Source organism: Crocodylus porosus, unplaced genomic scaffold (assembly GCF_001723895.1).
Source record: "Crocodylus porosus isolate Cpor-Errol unplaced genomic scaffold, CroPor_comp1, whole genome shotgun sequence".
Classification (NCBI taxonomy): Eukaryota; Metazoa; Chordata; order Crocodylia; family Crocodylidae; genus Crocodylus; species Crocodylus porosus.
This window is the reverse complement of record NW_017728948.1, coordinates 31397591-31418207: the sequence shown is the minus strand read 5'-3', so window position 1 is coordinate 31418207 and position 20617 is coordinate 31397591. Positions and strand designations below refer to the sequence as shown.

Below are 20617 nucleotides of genomic sequence, written 5' to 3'. Positions count from 1 at the left end.
TTATTCCTTTGCCCCAGCTGGTTTTTGCTCAGCAGTACAGACAGATAGCATACATGGGATCATCATCCAGCTCAGAATTATCCCACACCACACTACCCACTTGCTTCTGGGGTGCGGGTGCATGTGTGGATGCTGCTTCACTTTCCCCCTCCTCAGCATACAGAGGCACAACAAGAGGAGGAGTTGACTCAGCTGAGCCACTTGCCTCCATCTCTACGTCAAACTCCTCCGAAGTGCCTTCTGAGGAAGGAGACCTAGCTCTAGTGGAAAGTTGAGGGGTGTTGAGCACAAACTCAGATGATTCCTCCTCCTTTCCCAGAATTTCCCTTGCTAGGGCACCAAGATTCAGATCCAGCGCCAGCTCTTCCTCTGGCATTGCAATGCTCAGCATGGGAAGTGACATAGGGGTGGAGTAGGCTGCCATACTGGTGCTGCTGCTTCTTGTTGTCATCATGGTGGTGGTGGTGGGGGTAATGGCTGGTGCTCATGGTGGGGATGCAGTCTCAGGCACAGGCACAGGCAGTGGCACTGCTCCTCTATCCTTGCTGCTTGTAGAAGCCTCATCCCTTCTAGCTGGAGGAAAGAGCCTATGTCCCAGTTTGGTGTGGGGGGAAACTTACAGCTCTCCCTCTACCCCCTCTTCCATCCCTCCCTGAAGGCTGGCCACCTGCCTTTTCACCACGCTTCATGGTTTGTTCCTTTCCTACAAATATATAAATGTATTCACATTCCTATATAAATTTAAAAATGTAGGTGTGGGGCAATGAAGAAATGTATAAAAACCAATAGAAATATATTTTTCTTCTATATAAATTCAGAAATGTAGGTGTGTGGTGAAAAGAAGAAATGTGTTCAAACAAATAGAAATATATCTTTCTCCCTATATAAATTCAATAATGTAGGTGTGGTGCAAAGAATAAATGCATAAAAACAAATATACATGCAACTATACATATATCTGTCTTCGTATATAAATTCTATTAGGTATGTATGTATGTATGCTGCAAAGCTTTAAATGTATAGAAATAAAATATAAATGCATTTGACTTCCTATATACATTAAATTCCATAGTAATCCTATCCAATATAATTATAAAATTCAAAAGAATAAAGCAATGAATATAATAATAAAATAAAAGTGCCTAGAAAAAACATATTCTGAAATCCCTTTTGCTGGGCTAGCCTAGCAAGTAGGGAATCATTTAGAAGATCAGTGCTAGTTGTAGTTGTCTGATCCTGAGCTGCTGGAACACACAACTCAATAAGTGACATCAAGACAGAAAGCAGGGCAGTTCAAACAATGCTGCCTTTTAAGCTGTTTTTCCATTCCTCCCCCAGAGCGCTGGGATTGGAAGCAACCTCAGAGAAGGATGACAGTCACTGGCTAGCTACACAGTCAATATCAGAGCAGTCCTTCCCGCCCTACCCCACCCCACCTCACCTTCTCCACTCTTCCTCCTCCCTCTCCTTACTTTCTGTTTCCCTTCAGGGAAGCCCAGCTTCAGCTTTGAAACTCGAAACGTTTTGAAACTTCTGAAACATTTTGAATACCCTCTTTTCATTTCAAAGCTCCTTTGAAGCCCTCTGTTTCATTTCAATTTCACTGTTTTAAGCTCGAAACAAGTTGAAACAGAATTGAAACAAAACAGCCAATGAAATTTCACACAGCCCTATTGCACATGAACATGCAGTCTCTCTTTCTCTCTCTCTCTCTCTCTCTCTCTCTCTCTCTCTCTCTCTCTCACACACACACACACACACACACACACACACACACACACAACTATTCCACTTTCTTCCAAGCGTCCAGGGAAAAAAAGAAAGGCAGGAAGTACAACTATTAGTTTTGCTTTCTTGGAAGCAATCAAAAGATATAGCACTGAGACTACCCAAACCAAGCAACAGTGTGACATGGGTTGAGATCTATACCTTTTCTATGCCTCAGTTTCTACATCTGCCAAATGGAGACAATTACTATCCTTGGAAAGTACTCGCAGAGCTATACTGGGGAGCCCTGTGAACACAGTATTTTCTTCAATGTCTATTATTTATTTCCCTTGTGTACTTCTGTACTGTCAAGCAAATAATATATAGATCACAGCACTTGGTGTCAATATGAATTTCATCAAGTGACCAAGAATAATTTTAACTAAGACCTAGCTACAGCAATATTATTGATTGACATATTATTTATTATTACACATTGATACCAAACAGATATGAGTACCGGATATGCCTAAAATCAGACAGCTATCAGATGATAATGTACTTGGAGGTGAGGACTGCTTTGTACCTCTTTTCACTTTATTATGTAATAAATGAGTCTAGTACAACAGGTTTCCCTATCCTGCTCTACTGAGCTCTCTTTATATCCCTTTATTGGGCCCTCCAGTGCAAGTACTCTTTCCACAGCTGTATCTGATGTAGCCCCTGAGTCTCCTGCCTGACATCCGTCCGGTTTGTCTCTGCTCTGTGCCCTGTGAACAGCTGTATATGAACTGTGCCCTGTGAGCAGCCCTGGAAACAGCTGTGCCCTGTGAACAGCTGCTCCATCCCATTCACTTCTTAATTTCCATGTTCTGCCCACACACCAAGTGTTTCGTCTACCACTAGGAGGTCATTCTTCTATAGTGGCCTTGAAAATTTTGCTGAGTTACTTGTCTCTTTCCCATTTCTTATACATAAAAATTCTCTAAATTTTTCAGCTGTAGGTCACCCATGAGACACACTTGAATATTTCAGCTTGTTTTGCAAAAAGTCTATTTTGTCTTCAGTGGATAAGGGACAATATCCAAATACTTAGCAAAGCAAAAGACATGATCAATTCCAAAGTCAAAAAGGGTAATCGGTGTTAGTCAGTCTTTCCTTGTTCACCTCTCAAAGGCTGCAGTTATTTGTAGGTCAATGGAAAACTTTATATAAAAGAAGCCTTGCAGTTATTGAAATATTTCAATCTCATTAGATATTTACTGATGACTGAACAATTTCATCCATCAAGAAATCTCTTGAGGGCTGACACAGTTATGAGAAATGACTGCAAAAAAACTTGCAAATGGCAACTAGTTCCAAAAACACCCAGCATGATTTGTTTCTTCCTGGAGTGCATAATCTTGTCATTTTTTTTAAATTCTCTGTGTCATCTGCCTTCAGTCCCCTCTTCTCTTGGGTTCATTTTCCATGTCTTCACACATACTTCAAAGCCACTATTTAGTTCTGTTTCATCATTCAATTCCAATTATTATATTAATATGCCAAAGTTTAAAGTGCTGCCAAAATTAACACATCATGTATGTAAGCACTGGAGAGTGGAGACTTCACAGTGTTACACAAATTGCCAATTGCTCAAATCACGAATGAGACTTTATAAAGAGAGATAAGGCAAGGTGCCATATTTATTGATTACGTGAGTTAGACATAGGGGTTCATACAAACACACACAAATCATTATACACATCATTACACACAAGCATACACATACACAAAACAATCATTTCATCCACACATACACCAGATATAGTTACCAGCAATAGTTGCTCAATATCAGCCAAGTCAATTATGTAAATATTTATACATACATATAGCTTTACCCCCTTACTGAAGTTAGCCTTTCCAGGATCAGCCCCCCCATCTTCAAAGAATGAGAGAAACAGCAGGGCTTTATTCAAAGATAAAGTATAGGTACATGTACCAAGCAGATGCACTAATTGCACATAGCATGTGAAATGTAAATAATATGTACACGTTTGTACACCACAAACTCTGTAGCATGGTTTAATTTGTCTTAGTTTCTTATTCTTCCCAAACTAGCTGTTTTTTATTCTTGTCATGTCTGCAAGTTGACAGTCTTCTCCAACAGCTGGACTCCCTAATTGTATTTATTCATAATTTGTATAAACAAGGGTTTGAGTTGTCTGCCTCTGCCACTGAACTCTTTTGAATAAAGAATGACCGCTCTGAAAAGTACTGAAAATAACATGAGAAGGATAAGAAGTGTTTTGCAATTGTGCAAATGTAGATGTGCTGCTTAATTTAGAAGGGCAGCATCGCTGTGTCATATTTCATGATTAAAAAGATTTTAAAAAGAGCTTTAGTATCAGCACATCTGTTTGTCTCTGACAGATACAAAACTATGGACAAAAATTTAAATGTTGTACAGCACTTTCTGCTGTAACTGTTATTAATCCAAAAAGCCCCCCAACAACAGTCAAACATCTGTCCAATTCCCAATATAGATGTGTTTATATTATGTAATCCACCATTATGACTAGTACTAAATGTATCTTTTTGTGTCATTCATGCTATACCACCCAGTTTCTGTTTAAGATGCAGACACAAATTTTTAGTGTTCATGAGAGAAACTGACAGTTTGCCAACCTTAGCGAGTGAAGTCCTGTATCTCTACTGCAGGTAATTTCTACATAAGGTGCACCTCTACCTTGCCTTCAGTTCCTATATCTTTTACAGTGAGTTGTCCACTTTCATGTAAAGGATACAAGAGCTGAAGTTTCCAGTGGAAATACAATAACAACTGAGCTCCCAAAATACAACTTGTTTTCTAATAAAAAGCACTTAGGCTAAGGACTATGAGGGAAGGGAATGCCACAGAAACAGCTTTAGCATCAAATACAGCAGTTCCCTGAGGCTGTGTCCCATGATTGCCAACATGTTTGAAGCAGGAGCTGTCACATAATCTGTTAGAAACCTGGGCATTGCTATGTAAAAAGTCTAGCTCCTGCCTCTTTTATACTTAAAGGAGGGTCACAGAATTCCCTTCAATTAATGATGAGGAAATATGAAAGCAGCAACTACTTTTCAAATCCCATGGTTTGGCATGCCTATTTATTGGAGGGGTTTTTTGTTTCATGTTAGAGTTTTGTTGTTGTTTTTCTTTTGAAGTGCTAGTTTTTAGCCAAGTTTTTATTCTTGTTACAGGGCCAGTGCTAAGAATAGGTAACTTCAATGATGCTAGATAGTTGGCACTGCTAAATAAAAAGTAAAACTGATTAAGATTGCTGGCACCTAGCCATTGCATAGTAGAAGCCGCCAATGTGTTGATTTTTATTTAATTTAAAAGCACACAATGAATATGAGCCAGTTCTTTTATTCTTGTTTGTTTTGATCTGCAATAGCAAAAAGCTGTTGCCATTATTACTAGCAGGCAGGAAGAGGTTTGTATTTACAAGAGTGCCTCTCACTGGAAGGCTTTAAATCCTTTAAAAATACATCTTTTCTAGGTCCCTGAGAGGCAGTATTATATCTCTTATGCAGATGGGCCAGGGAAACACATAGCCCAACCAAAATTCATGCAAGCACTTCACAGCTGGGTGATGATCAAAGAAGATTAGTTTATTCCATTGATTGCAGTGAAGTATCTGCTGAATTATACTGCTGTCAGTGAGAAATGAATCTGAACCAGAGTTTGTAGGTGATAATGGATTTGCTTCACTGTTGATATGCACATTGAGGGTATGTACAAGAATTACATTTAAATCAACCTAACCAAGGTGTGTAGGCTTTCATGGGGCTTAAATCAACCAAAAAATGGCACACCCAATCTAAGTTATTTCACCTCAGGAGTTGTAATAACTTTAGATCAATAAAGAGTTAACCCAAACTACAAAAGTTTAACCTGACCCGGGGAACTCCTGCATGTGCTTATGTCATAGCAGTGGGGCAGTGCTGGAACGACAATACCCCAGGAAGCATCCCCAGTGGTGTCCAGGGACAGAACTTAAGCCTGATGATAGCATGAGACAGTCCATGCTTACCCGCAGGCCGGCAATGACACAGGTGGTAGAGCTGTGGGTGCAACATCGGCCCCATTTTACAAGCTCATGCCAACTGCGGAATGGCCAGTACACTGGGGCTGATGTCATAAGTGAGCAACCCGTGCCAGTGAGAGAAAGGCTTCAGGAAGTTGGGAGGCAGGATACAGAGCCCAGAGGCAGCAGAGTCTCTACTGGGACATTATGAATGGGTGAAGGGACCTGCTCTGCAGACTGGAGGGTCAGAGGAGTCTTCAGCCCCCAGTCATCCAAACATGTGGGTGAAAGAGAGCAAGCAAGCCATGGCACAGGAGAAGTCCCCAGTTATTGACACTTCACCAGAGGAAGATGCAGAAGTGGTGGATGTGAGTTACTGGAGAGTGCTTGGGATTGAAAACACACCATTTATTTTCACTGAGTGGTTCTTTTGAGTTTGGATTAACTTTAATTGGATGTGGACTAGATTAATCCACTAGCCAGAAGCCTTAAAGACTGATGTCAGGTATGGAATAGAGTTGATGAATTTGGGGCAATTAATAGATTAAGACTCATATGAACTATTTATTCTGAGAGAGCTTGATTTCTTTGATTCCCCGAGGAGATGAATGAATTACTGGTGCCAGACGGTGCAGAGAGATTTGCATATGAATTAATTGGGACTTGCATGAACTATTTATTTACTAAAGGTTTGGTTTATTTCTTCTCAGAGGAAATGAATGAATCACAGTCACCAGAGGGCATGGAGTGATCCATCTCTGAGTTACCCCAGATCATGTAAATTATTTATTTATTCGAAACGATTAAGTTGATGTCTTTAGCCTAAGGGCCTCACAAATCTCTGCTAAATGTAATGGGCCAAATTGTTCAATTGTGCGTCACTAGCATGGAGCCATCCTGCTTGAAGGAACCATAGTGTGAATCCCTGTGTAAGACCTGATTGGCGTGTAGATAAGGTGCAAGGGGAGGAGGAGCCCCAAGAACCATTGGTACATGAAGCTTGTGGGAGTACCTGTGGATGACCAAGGACCCTTCCTCAATCTCACAAAATCAAGGCATGGCAGGAGACTCAAGGGGCATGACCTGCAAGCAGGACATACTAGGGGTCAAAGTATCTGGTCCTAATAGCTAGCACCTTAGAGGCTAGAGTGCATGGCCTTTGCGAGAAAGTTTCATAGTTTCTAGGGTCGGAAGGGACCTGAGCAGATCATCTAGTCTGACCCCATGCCATGGTAGGAAAGAGTACTGGGGTCAAACAACCCCAGCAAGGTGCACATCTAGTTTCCTCTTAAAGACCCCCAGGGTAGTAGCCAGCACCACTTCTCTTGGAAGTTGGTTCCAGATCCTAGCCGCCCTGACCGTGAAGTAGCGCCTCCTGATATCTAGCCTAAATCTACCCTTTGCCAGCTTGTGACCGTTATTTCTAGTCCCTCCTGGTAGTGCTTGGGGGAACAGGGACTCCCCCAGTGCCTGCTGATCCCCCCTGACTAGTTTGTAACAGGCCATTAGATCCCCCCTCAGTCTTCTCTTGTGGAGGCTGAACAGGTTCAGGTCCCATAGCCTCTCCTCATAGGGCCTGCCCTGCTGCCCCCTGATCATGCGAGTGGCCCTCCACTGGACCCTCTCCAAGCTGACCACATCCCTCTTGAAGTGCGGCACCCAGAACTGGACACAGTACTCCAGCTGCGGCCTGACCAGTGCCACATAGAGGGGAAGTATCACCTCCTTGAACCTGCTTGAGATGCATCTAGGGATGCAAGACAAAGTGCAGTTGGCCTTCCTGACTGCATCCCCACACTGCCAGCCCATATTCATCTAGGCATCAATGATGACTCCAAGATCCGTTTCTGCCTCTGTACTGACAAGAAGGAATTTCCCCAACCTGTAGGTATGGTGCTGGTTCTTCCTCCCCAGGTAAATCACTTTGCACTTGTCGGTGTTGAATCCCATCCTATTCTCATCCGCCCACCCCTGTAACCTGTCTAAGTCCAATTGCAGCCTATTCCTCCCTTTTAATGTGCCCACATCCCCCCACATCTTAGTGTCATCAGCAAATTTGAACAAGGTGCTTTTTACCTCCTCATCCAAGTCACTGATGAAGATGTTGAACAGTGCGGGCCCGAGGACCGAGCCCTGCGGAACCCCACTGCCCACATCCCTCCAGGTCGAAAATGACCCATCCATTACCACTCTCTTGGTGCGGCCCTCCAGCCAGTTGATGACCCAATTGACTGTGTGGGTGTCGACACTACAGTCTCCCAGTTTCTTAATGAGGACAGGGTGAGAGACAGTGTCAAAGGTGTTCCAAAAGTCCAGGAGGACTATGTCCACTGCTACCCCTGCATCTAATAATTTGGTGATCTAATCATAGAAGGCCACCAGGTTGGTCTGACAGGACCTGCCACTAATGAACCCATGTTGGTTGCCCCTAAGCATGATTTCCCCTGCTGGCCCCTTGTGGATATGCACCGGAATAATTTTTTCAAAAAGCTTGCCCAGGATCGAGGTAAGACTAACTGGCCTATAGTTTCCTGGGTCCTCCTTCTTCCCCTTTTTGAAGATGGGAACCACGCTGGCCCGCTTCCAGTCCTCTGGCACCACTCCAGAGTACCACGAGTGCTCGTAAAGCCGTGCCAGGGGTCCTGCAATGACCTCAGCTAATTCCCTCAGTACTATAGGGTGAAGATCGTCCGGACCAGCTGACTTGAATACATCCAGCTCCTCCATAAGTTCCCTAACTAGTTCCTCACTAACCCTTGGCCTAGGTGTGCTTCCCCTGGGGCCTGAGGGGGGGCCCAGTGGGGAGGTGACTGTTTCAGCCCCTGCTTAGGAAAATGGAGGCAAAGAAATCGTTAAATATGTTGGCTTTGTCATCTGGTGTGACGACCAAATTTCCTAGCGTGCCTTGCAGGGGCCCCACATTACTCAGAACCTTCTTTTTGCCTCCTATGTATTTAAAAAAGGACTTGTTGTCCTTAATCCAGGAAGCTAGTCCCAGTTCCATCTCTGTCTTGGCCTTCCTGACTGCCCCCCTACTTCCCCAAGCAACTGCAGTATAGTCATCCCTGATGATGTCCCCTCCTTTCCATTGGGTGTACACCTCCCTTTTAGCTAGGATACATTCCCAGATGCTTTTGGTGAGCCATGGGGGCTTGTGTGCCCTCCTCTTCCCTTTGATCCGTGTTGGGATTACCTCCCTTTAGGCTTGGAGGACCACTCTCCTTGGACACCTGGCTCCCTTCCCCTCTGGGACCTCGGTGCTTCCCTGACTGTTCTCCTTAGCTCATTGAAGTCTGCCCTCCTGAAATCTAGGGCTGCTGCCTTGCACTGGATGGTGAATTCCAGCAGGCAATGATCACTGTCTCCCAGGTGATCAAGCACTCACAGCTCCCTCACCAGGTCGTCTCCTGTGGCCAGCACCAGGTCCAACAAGGTGTCTCCTCTGGTGGGGCTGTGCACCTCCTGGGCTAGATGGAGGTCCTGCATTTGGGCTAGGAACCTATGTGAGCAGTCAGATCTGGCTGACTGCTCTTCCCAGCAGATATCCAGGAAGTTCTGGTCCCCCATGACTACCACATCCTTTGACTTCACTACCGCTGTGAGCTGACCTAAGAATTCCTGATCTAGCTCTTCTCCTTGGTTGGGAGGTCTGTAGTAGACCCCCACTGTTAAGTCTCTTTCCCCTTGACTACCTTGTATTCTAACCCAAAGCACTTCAGAGTGCCCTTCCTCTGATTATTTGTTAATTGACGAGGATGGGTATTCCTCATTAATGTAGAGTGCCACGCCTACACCTTTCCTTCCTATCCTGTCCCTCCTGTACAGCCTATAGCCCTTGATATTCATCGCCCAGTCATGCGTTGAGTCTCACCATGTTTCAGTGATCCCCACTATGTCCGGGTTGGTGTCAGCTAGCAGGAGGGTGAGTTCTTCCTGCTTGTTTCCCATACTATGAGCGTTTGTGTAGAGGCATATGAGGCCTCCTGTGGATGTGTGTACTGGCCCTCTACTTTCAGCATTACTCTGACCCCTGTCGCTTACCTGTGTATATGTTTTGCTCGTCGGTCTAGGCTGGGCTGTACTTGTGGGTGTTGCTTGGTCTGGCAGCCCGATGATTCCTCCACCCTTGTTTTCCCCTTCCCCCAACGAGCCTAGTTTAAAGCCTGCCAGAGGGGGTCCACCAACCTAGAAGAAAACACACGCTTACCTTTAGGGGAAAGGTGGAGCCCATCCCATCTGAGCATGTCTCTTGTCGTGATGTGCCGGTCATGGTTGAGGAAGCCAAATCCCGCCTCCAGACACCATTCCCGAAGCCACCAGTTGGTCTCCACAGTGCACATTGCATACCGTCTTCCACATCCACTCACTGGTAGGATAGAAGAAAAAACCACCTGTGCACCTATCTCCTTTAGCACGCCCCCCAGAGCATGGTAGTCCTCCATCAGGTGATCAGGGCTTCTCCTGGCTACATCATTAATACCCATGTGGACTAGGAGCAAAGTTGACTTTGGCACCACCACTCACAGTTCACAACACAGTCCTGGGGCTGGGAAAACCCAGCCAACCACCTTGACCTTGACCTGGATATTTTTAGCCCCCCAACTACCCCAACTACCTCAGTCTTACCTCAATCCTAGGGAAACTCTTTGAGAAGATCATCATGGAGCGCATCTGTGATGGGCCGGCCTCAGAGATGATGCTCAAGGGCAACCAGCACGGTTTCATTAGGGGCAGGTCATGTCAGACCAACCTGTTTGCCTTTTATGATCAGGTCACAAAAGCACTGGATGCAGGTGCTGCCATGGATGTAGTCTTTCTGGACTTCAGCAAGGCCTTTGACACCATCTCCCACCCCACCCTCATTAAGAAATTGGGTGACTGTGGCATTGATGCCTACACAGTCAGATGGATCGCAGATTGGCTGAAGGGTCGCACTCAGAGGGTGGTGGTGGATGGGTCATATTCAACCTGGGAAGAAGTGGGCAGTGGAGTCCCCCAGGGCTCAGTCCTTGGGCCTGCGCTGTTCAATCTCTTTATCAGCAATTTGGATGACGGGGTGAAAAGCGCCCTCTTTAAATTCGCTGATGATACCAAAATTTGGGGTGAGGTGTATCCACAGTTGCATCTCTGGGATAAGCATCCAAGGGCCAGATTTAAGTGCCTAAAATGGAACACAGGTGGAATGTAGCCACATACAACCAAACCCTGCATTCAACTGCTGTCTATTTGTGAAGCGGCCTTAACTTCTTAGTTTCATAGCTTTTGAAGCGTATTAATGTATCACCTGTCAGAAGTTTTACTTCTGAGCATATTCAGAAACATGAGTCTTAATCTTGCTGTGCATCTAGGGGCTTAGTTTGTGCCAAGGCTGATCAGAATCCAGAAACTAGTTGTTTTTCTGCCTGTCTCCTCTGAGGATCTTGATTCAATGTGTGCCAGAACATGTCTAGTACTAGGCTCTGTACAAAATTCTGTGGCAACCACTAATTTCTTTTAAAATGTTGATGCCTCTGCTTTCTTTTATACACTAACTCAGTGAATACAGCACTCACTCAGAATGTGGATGACCCAAGTTCAAGTCCCCGCTCTGACTAAGGGCATTCCCACCCACATCCCTACTTCTTTTGAGAATACACTAATCACCTGCCTCTACACTACTCAGGGTAGGGAGCAAGTGACTCTCCAACCCTCCTCCTGAAGCCATTTGTTGGACAGTAAAGACTTCAAATTGACTGGACAAGAAAGAGAGCGCACAACAAAGAGAATTACCCTGTAGTTGGGTGGTTGAGCCATTTAAGGTGGTATCTTAGGGCAGCACCTCAGGGCAAGGGTTTTCAACCCTTTTTAAGTTGATTACCCCTTCTGGTGGGTGCCTCTCCTGGTGGGTACCTCTTTCTAGATGTAGGGCAGCAGGGCAGAGGGGGTTCTGCGGCAGCCAAATGTGAAGCGGCGGTGCAGCAACAGCAGTGTGCAGCAGCCCCTGCCTTAGACATGCTCCAGAGTTGAGGGGAAGGCAAGGTGACACTGAGGGTGTTTAAACGTGTGCTCTGGAGTGTCAGGGAGGGTGTTTTAATGAGAACAGAGTCCAGTAGACCCTTAGGAGCTGCACTAATTAAAATGTCTACAGTGTCTCATGTCCTGAACATCCTGCACTTCAAAGTGGCAGTGGGGGCACTTTAACTCAAGCTCATTCAATGAGTGTTAATTAATGTTCCCCCACCACAATTTTGAAATGCAGAGAACCTGAATACACATGATGCCAAGGCTGTTGGAATGTTCTAATTAGCACACTCCAGTAGACTCACTCTATTAATTGACTCAACTTGATTAATTGAGTCTCCTCTGACATGTTCTAATTAGAACACATTGGAGCAGGCATTAGACACAAGTATAAGTGCCCTTATAGACTAATTCATTCAATAGTCTTCATAGGCTACGGGAATTCTTCTAACAAAATGATTCTATGTCCCTGCTAGACAGGTCCTTGGCTAACGAGGGACATATGTTGCGTAGACTCACTCCTTGCATAGCGTGCAATTTGGGTACATCCAAGGTACAAATCTAGAAGATTTTCAATCAACAAATAGAACAAGAAAGCCAGAACAATAACATAATTACCTGGTCAGAAGAACCAAAGCAGAGATCTCTCTTATAGTCATGACAATTATCTTGCATGTGTACTGGTTTTCTAAGATCATCTACACAGATGCCATTTGATGTGGAAGTGTTAAATAATTAATTTTGAAAAAGAAAATTAAATATTTCTGTTGTTCAACTAACTTCAAAAGAAGAGATGTGTTAATAATCAGGAGCTGAATGCTACCAGTTCAGCACAAAGTGATACACAGAATTTAGCTGACTTCAATGGAGTTGCAGCATATAACAGTAAAACTGCCGCTCCATTTCCTATGGTATTATTACATAATTGAGAATTATTCAGAGAAGAGAATGGACAGGGAAAATTATGGGTAGTGATTGCACACTACATTTTCCTTTTTAATTATGTATAGTACTATTTTTTTTTACTACAGAATGTGCATTGCTATGTATAAACATTGTTGAACAGTCTCTGAAGAGTAATTACTGTATATATTATAATAACACATGTTTTAGTGGCAATTTTTTGCTGGTTGATGAATAACTATTTGGGGCAGAGTCTAAGCCAGTGAAAATTGAGATAGTGATAGGGAGTCATCAGAGTTATGATGGTTTATTGCATCTAAGGATCTGACCCTTTAGGTTCATTCCTCCCTTTAGAGGCTTTTAGAGTAGCAAAAAGGTAGGAACTTTGGCAAAGCATGACTTGCCTGAAAATATCTTTGTGTACTAAGGACACAACCAGAAGCAGCATAACCAAGCTCTCTACAATGTGACCTATGTCCCTTTTCCTATTTCAAGCAATGAGTAAACTGAGGTATGTGTGCTTGAATTTGTGGTTTGGTATAATATGAACTAAAACAGAAAATGATCATCTGGTATGGTCCCTCCCAATGGATGAGTGTTTTTCACAGTTCATATGATTTAGTGCTTTGTTCAGCTAACTTTTAAATGTTTAAATAGATGGAGTTCTTTTCTACATCCTTTGAGAGACTGTTTCACTAGCTGATAGACAGCATCTTACTTTCAGGACATTTTACCTATATATGAGCTAAATTTATTTTTCCTTAGTATGTCCTTGGCTTAAAAAATGTCATCTTCTTTAATGATTGTAAGACTGATTTCCCTAATCTCTATTTAAAGTTACATTCTCTGAGACACTATCATTCTTCGTTACCTTCTGCTGATTTTTCTCTACCTTTGATGTTCTTCCTTTAAACGTTGCCCCAAAAGTATTCACTGTCCTCCAGGTGAAGTCCTTCCATCCCCTTTAATAAAAAATTCCTTCTGACTTGTGTTCTAGTTTTCTATTTAAAAAAACAACAAAACAAAACAAAAGGGAAACAGGGAAAGAAAAAAGTGGCATGAGCGAACCCCTTACTTCAAGAATGTGGCATCCTTTACAGGGAATACTGTATACATTTATACAGTATTTCTGTCTACCAAGATGAGCAAGCATGAAATCTATTCCCCAAATAATCTAGCCAGGCCAAGATTACATTTATAAGTATAACAGAGTAGTAGATTAAAAAGTAGTAGATTAAAAAGCAAGACCTATTAAGCTGTTGTCAGACATTGTCTTTGAGATTATAACAATGCTAAAAAAACCCAAACTGTGAGTTAAAATTATTTGGGATGTATTTTTTAACACTAACAGTTTTTTAGTACTAACAGTTAACAGTCATTACTAACTGTTAATTTAATATATGTCACACTATGTCCACCAAGAAAGGTTTGGCAGATATAACCCAAAGCTCTCTACTACTCTGCAACAATAGAGGCAAAGGAATGAACAAATATACCACTCATTTATAAGCAGTATTTAACAATCTAACCCCCCCATGTTTTTTCTCTTTTTTTTCCTTGTACCACTCAGATTATTCTATAATTTTGCCCATTCCTGATGGTGATGTAATAATGGGTTTTGGTTCTTTAGAGTCAGAGAAAGTGTAGGTTTCCATCAGTAAATCAGATTCTGGATGACTGGGTACCTCATGAGGCATCTCAGCTACTTGTGTCTGGCCTAGTTCTTCTGGTTTAAATAGACCCTGCTTTTCAGCTACCTCATGGAGAAGGCCAGGAAACAGCATCATATAGTCAGGCTCCCCCATGACAGCTTTCCTAGTTCTCTGGTAGCTTTGAAGACCCTTTCTTTGTGGTGTGAGGTTTTTTTTCCCCAGTCAAAGATAAGAACATAAGATTTACCCAAGTATAAATTTTGTAAGGGTCTGAAGAATATTAACAACTCAAAGTGGCAGTTAATATCACAAAATATCAGACTTATATCTGTATCACTTCATGGCATCCGCCTGGATTTCTCTGCTCACCTTCTTCCACCCCACACACTTTTTTGTGTCTGCCTATCTGTCCTCAGTGTTGGGGTTGGACTTGGGCTGATGGTTGGATTAGGTGATCTAGTATCTTGCAATGGTAGTTGGGGGATGGGTCTTCAAATAACAAGGAGCCTACTCTGCAAGAAAATGGGAGATTAGCAACTAGAAAAGACCTTAGAGACTGTTGTGTTGAGACCCAGAATGAGACTAGTAGAATAACACTGCTCAGAGAGACCTGGGGAACTGGAAGCATGAATATGCACAAGGTGGAGTTTGGTGCCTTTTTACAAGGGTAAAGAAAAGAGAGAAACATAGACCTGCAAGGAACAAGACAGCACCTGAAGGAGGACTTATAAGGGATGCATCATCAGAAGGCAGGGCATGGCAATAGTATAAATAATGTGAAGCAACTGGGATAGCAGCCCAGGCAGTAACTGGGGGGGGGGGGCAGTTATTATATAGTAAAAGCAAGGGCCTAGAAAGAAAGAATTTGAAAACAATAAATGTTTGATGATGGAGGGAATGAAACTGAAGCAACAGAAGAGCCAGAGAGAGGATGAGAAAACCCTGTTACAGTGTCCATGATGGAGGAACATACTGGAAATCTCGACAAATTAATGAGCGCGCTGTCTTTTAAAGTAGATTCAGTGCATTTGATGTTTTCTGATTCTATTTTTCCCAGTTAACTTTTCTTTCATGAATTATAACTGTACTATCCAGGTGCCTAATGGCTTCCTCTGGCTACAAAGAATACACAGTTTTAATGGTTCAATTAACTCAGTTATAATATGCCTTTAGAGTCATCTTATGCTAATCCTCAATTATAATGTGTGTTTTTGTTTTACCCTCACCCAAAGGCTTCTGGGCACCTTATAAAATCACAGCCAAAACTCAAAACAAACTCCAAATGTATTTTTAAATATGATGATATTTAAATTAACTTCTTCCTCCCTTCAGTCCTCCACATTTCATCTTTGTCTGTCACTACCTGCCTTTTATTTTTAGGATCTAATTCTGCTATTTTTCAAAAATGTACACATGCCTTGGCATTCAAGGGCATGACCTCTAATAGAGAAACAGGGAAGCAGGGATGTTATCATCTGAAATGAACTGATAAACATTTCTTTCTGACAAAAAGCCAGAATTTTTGCCTTTCATTAAGTCAGTTATATGATACAATGTACTTGTTTGCCTTTGGTGTGCCCCCATTGGCTCACATCTCTGTTTCTTCTCTCAGGGTGCAATTAATGCAACACAATAAACTCTGGGACAGTCTGAGGTGGAGTCAACTGCGCCTGGGCTCAGCATCTACATGTGCATCCAGGACAGCAGCAATTTGAGCTGGGAAAGAACGGGCCCCCAGCTGGCTGGGCTGACCCAGCAAAATTTATGCCTGTTGTCACTGTCTACATATGTGTTTCAGTGCAGTAACTTACTCCACCATAAGATCGCACTGTCCCTGACAGAGTTATGGTAGAGTTAGTTTACTGCACCCTAATACCAGTACACATGTAGATGGTGATGCTTTACAGCAGAGCACACATGTAGATGCACCCTCAGAGAAGACAGTAAGTCCATACCATGCTGTGATTACCAGGATCAGATAATTTGTGCGGGGAAATAATGGTTTGATGCTGGGAGCTAAATCCCCAAAGAAATGAGGTATCACAATACGTAATATTGTAGTGCCTAACATGTAGCTGCTGGTCCCAGTAAAGGAATCTGCAGTTCTGAGCTAGGTACCTATGCTCCCAGTACAAAGCATGATGAGAGTTAAGTGCTGTAGAATGAGATTAATCAAAGATAGCACTTTCAATAGAAGGCTTCCTAAAGTACCAATAGAGAACGGTGAATACCAGGCCCACCCAATCCAGGCCTTATGTGCCTTACTCTGGGATACAGGGAGATTATTCCCTGAACACAAGATTTCAAATAGACCATCCATACAAGATGTGGGAGACTTTAATTCATCAAATCTTCTGCTTAGAGGATTCAAACACACATCTCCAACTTTGCAAGATAGTCCTCTGCACAAGCTGTAGGCTATTCTTAGTTATGGCATATTGGGATTGGAGGGAATGGCATACTGACTTGTTGGAGGGGAGGTTGAATGTGCCCCCCTACCTCCAACACAGATTAGCTTATTGCCTGGTGATTAAGGCATTCCTTTCCTTAGATATGGAAAGCTACTCAGGCAGAAGATCAAATTGAACTCATCCTGCTGTAACTACTGAGCTACTAAGTAAAAGGGCCAGAAGAGAGGGGGATGCCTCATTCTCTGGCTATGGTGTCTGCAGAAACTGATTTGTCAGAATGCCCAGATCACGTTTACTAGATCACGCCTCTCCGGTGACTTAGAATACCTACTTTATGGATCCCATCAGGGCTTAGGTTGGGGATAGGCATTGAGTTGCTCAGAACCATGAGGCATAAGATGAGTAGCATTAGTAAATATATATATATATATATGTATATATATATGCTGTTTAGCATTATTATTGTTGTTATTATTATGCCCTTAACAATCAAAAGCCATAATCAAGATTAGGGTCTCATTGTTCAAACACACAAAAAGACATGGTCTCTGCCCCAAGGAACTTTCAATTATTTAAAGAAATGTCACTGAACTAGGTGTAACAAAAAAGGAAAGGCAAGGGAAAGCCAAAAGTAATACCAATAGGTAGGCTGCTTAGCCTGGATGGGATTGTTCTGACTCATTTTAAATTGTTATAAGTACATATGAATACAAAGGTACATTACAGGAATGGCAGCAGGTGAGAAGTTAATAGCATGAGTGAAAAAGGAAGAAAGCAAACAAAAGAAAGAAATTAAAGGTGAGAGAGGGAAGAAAGGAGAAGAGAAAAGATGGAAAGAAGTCAAAGAAGGTTGGACAGGATTGTGAAAAACAGGAAGAGTGAGGAACTAGGAGAAAAAGGTCAGAATATACCACCAATCAGGAGCAGGAAGAGAATGCCCAGAGTTCTGCTTGCAGTATATGCGCTTGTTGAATATGCAGACCTAAGTAGAAGCTAGGCGACTGCTCCCAGATAACAAACAGCTGATGGGGGAAGGAAAGAGAAAAAATTATTGATGTTCTTACAACAGTGCCCAATACTATATTATCTGTGCATATCTAGCTATGGTTAATGCATATTTCACTCCCTGAGCTGAATACTAGGGCCCTGAATCTTAAAGATATGTAGCTGTCCTTGTAATTGGCAGGAGTTAGGCTCCTAAATACATCTGAGGATCAAGGAGTAATGGTCTTACCACATTATGTGCTGACTCCTGCCTGCCAGTACTACTGTACTGATGCTCATATTGGAGCGCTGCTTGTCCAAAGATGTGATACCCATTCATGGTGATCTTCTTGAGAATATTGGCAAATTGTATGAAGGTATACACTCTTGGGGGAAAAAGGGAAGGGGGTAGAAAAACTCAATATTGTGTTTTATTAAACTCAGGAGAAAACAAAAATTAGATCTGTTTCTCTACACTGGCTATGCTTGGCTTTGATAAATCAGTATCAGTTATCCCAATGGTTTTCAAACTGTTTTAGCCTTACCCCTTTACCTGAAATACGCACTATGCCCAACACATCTCTGTTGATGACTTTTGACACTGATATCAAAAACCAGCGGTGCAATTACTCACTGCCCCTTTTCTAATCAGAAACTCCATCATTATTAAAATGTAGACGCCTTCCCCTTGTCAAATCACTGTGTACCCCTGGGAGGTTCTTGCACTCCAGCTGGTATCTGATATCCAATATAGGTTTCTAAAACTGGTTGTGCTATGTCCTTGAATTCTGTCCTCTGGCCTTGTTAACCAAGTATTTGGGGTGCTGAAGAATTAGTCTGTGTATTTAATCTATTTCCAAATAACATAACAGGTAAATCATATAATAAAAGAAGGCCAAATATTGCCCTGGAGTGGGCTCACACTGGGTTATCTGACTTACAGGGCATGTGCGTATGCACAAAGGCAGAGAATGGCCTTTCTATGAAGGATGAAGTGCACAGTTTCATTGACTACTGAGTATTGTCACTTGCACATTTTTGATTATCATGCGTCACTGCCATAGAAAACAAGCATCCCAGCAAGAGGCAACCTTTAGCAATGGCATTTCTGATTCCTCTTCATTAATGTTTCATATAGAGCACATTTAAAAGGTGTTACCCAATCTTCTCATTTTAATAGATACTAGAATGAAATTTCCCCAGCAAGCCGAGATAGAAATGATATTCCATTACAATTAGTTAGACAAGATGCTTGAATCAGATCTGTCAGAATGATAAATTATAATGCTGTTCCTGTAGTCATCGTAGTCACTTCAGCCCATGTGACAGTATCCTGACTCTTACTGTAACTAAACTGCAGCTTATTCTGCTTTTTTATTTCGCTGGTCCTCGCTTACTGTGTCTGCATTTGTCATTGTGACTCATTTCTCCCTTTATGAGGCAAGTCTGAAAGTTTGTATTCAAGCAGCATTTTGTACTCCAGAACAATATTTGTTCAGGGTATACAACATAATTTTATATACTGATGCCAACCCATGAAAGGATGCATCTATGTTAAAGCCATTAAATGTACATCAGAAATGCTTTTTTAGGATATTGTGGATCATAATGTAGAGTTTAATAATGAATGCAGACAACTTGATTATTTTTTCAGGTAAGCTACTGGTTCTTTAACCGTGATGGCAATATATTTTCACTATCAAAATTGGCTAAATTAGGTTCTTCAGGTATTAGCGATATATATCACAGAAAAATGAAGTATATTCTAGTTCTGAATAATAACATGACTTTAGTATTTCAAAGTGTGTTGAAAAGAGCTGTTAGCTTTGTAAAATTGCATACAAAAGGACACTAAATGGTCAAACAAGCTACCAAATCATGTACTTCAAATGAAAGTTTGTGTGTGTTATTAATACACCATAACAATTAGAGTCCAACTGAAGTCAGGGCTTAGTATTTTTATGCTCATAATGAAACAGTCCCAAAGAATTGCACTCTAAATAAGCAGCAGAAGACAAACGGTGTTATTCGATCAGATCTGCCTGTGAAATATGTTTGGGGTATATAAAAATATGGGACAAAAGCCACATTAGCCCTCTGGGCACTCCCAACTTTGGCTGTAGCATGTTTAAAGAAATGTCAGTGAGAGAAATGTCAATGAAATACTGACCCTCTTGACTCCAGGAGGGTGATTTAAAGAAATAGTTCCTTATATAGTGAAGAGGGAAATTTAGTTACCTGGAGTTAGCCCAAAGTCACATTAAGTATAGTGGTTTACCTGAACTCCATTGATCTCTGGAACCTAGAATACTGGATATTAGGTGCCTCTGGCCACTAAGAAACCAAAGTCCAAGTACCACTTGTAAGAGTAGGTATATGAGTAGGACTTACTCTTGTTAACATAGGGTAAAGGTAGAGCCAGTACTATAACCCACCTTTTAGATAATAACCCAAAATCCATGTTCTTCCACAATTAAAACAAACGACCACTATAAAGAGAAAGAGAGAGAGTGAGATAGAGAGGCAGCGATAAGTTGGGCAATGTTTTATTGATGTATCTACAGTGTTAAAGCAGTTTGGAAAACTACCAGTGTCTCTATCTATCTTAATAATAAAGTGAACTCTAAATACATGTTTCATGAATACATGAATATATATTTTGGTGCCCCTCACCAAGGGCTATGGCCCCCACACAGGAGCTACAGCCCCCTACAGGGGCTATTCCCCCCCACAGGGACTATGGCCCCACCAACAGAGGCCAAATGGTCCCCAGAGGGGATATCACCCCCCCGTAGGGCCCACATGTCCACCCCAGCCCTCTGCTTGCTGCCCTACCTGGCCCCATCCCCCACCACCTGCTGCAGCCCCCTTGATAGCTGCCTCCCCAGCCCCCCTACTTCTCCAG

General features: G+C 42.4%; 1 protein-coding gene and 1 long non-coding RNA gene across 2 annotated transcripts in view; both read left to right on the top strand.

Moving 5' to 3' along the window:
- KCNIP4 (potassium voltage-gated channel interacting protein 4) overlaps window positions 1-20617 on the top strand; it is a 209213-nt gene that overhangs the window by 138695 nt on the left and 49901 nt on the right. The window lies entirely within an intron of this gene.
- LOC109322142 lies at window positions 467-6945 on the top strand. Its single transcript, XR_002104321.1, has 3 exons — window positions 467-690; window positions 903-907; window positions 6933-6945. It is a non-coding gene; the product is annotated as an uncharacterized LOC109322142 (long non-coding RNA).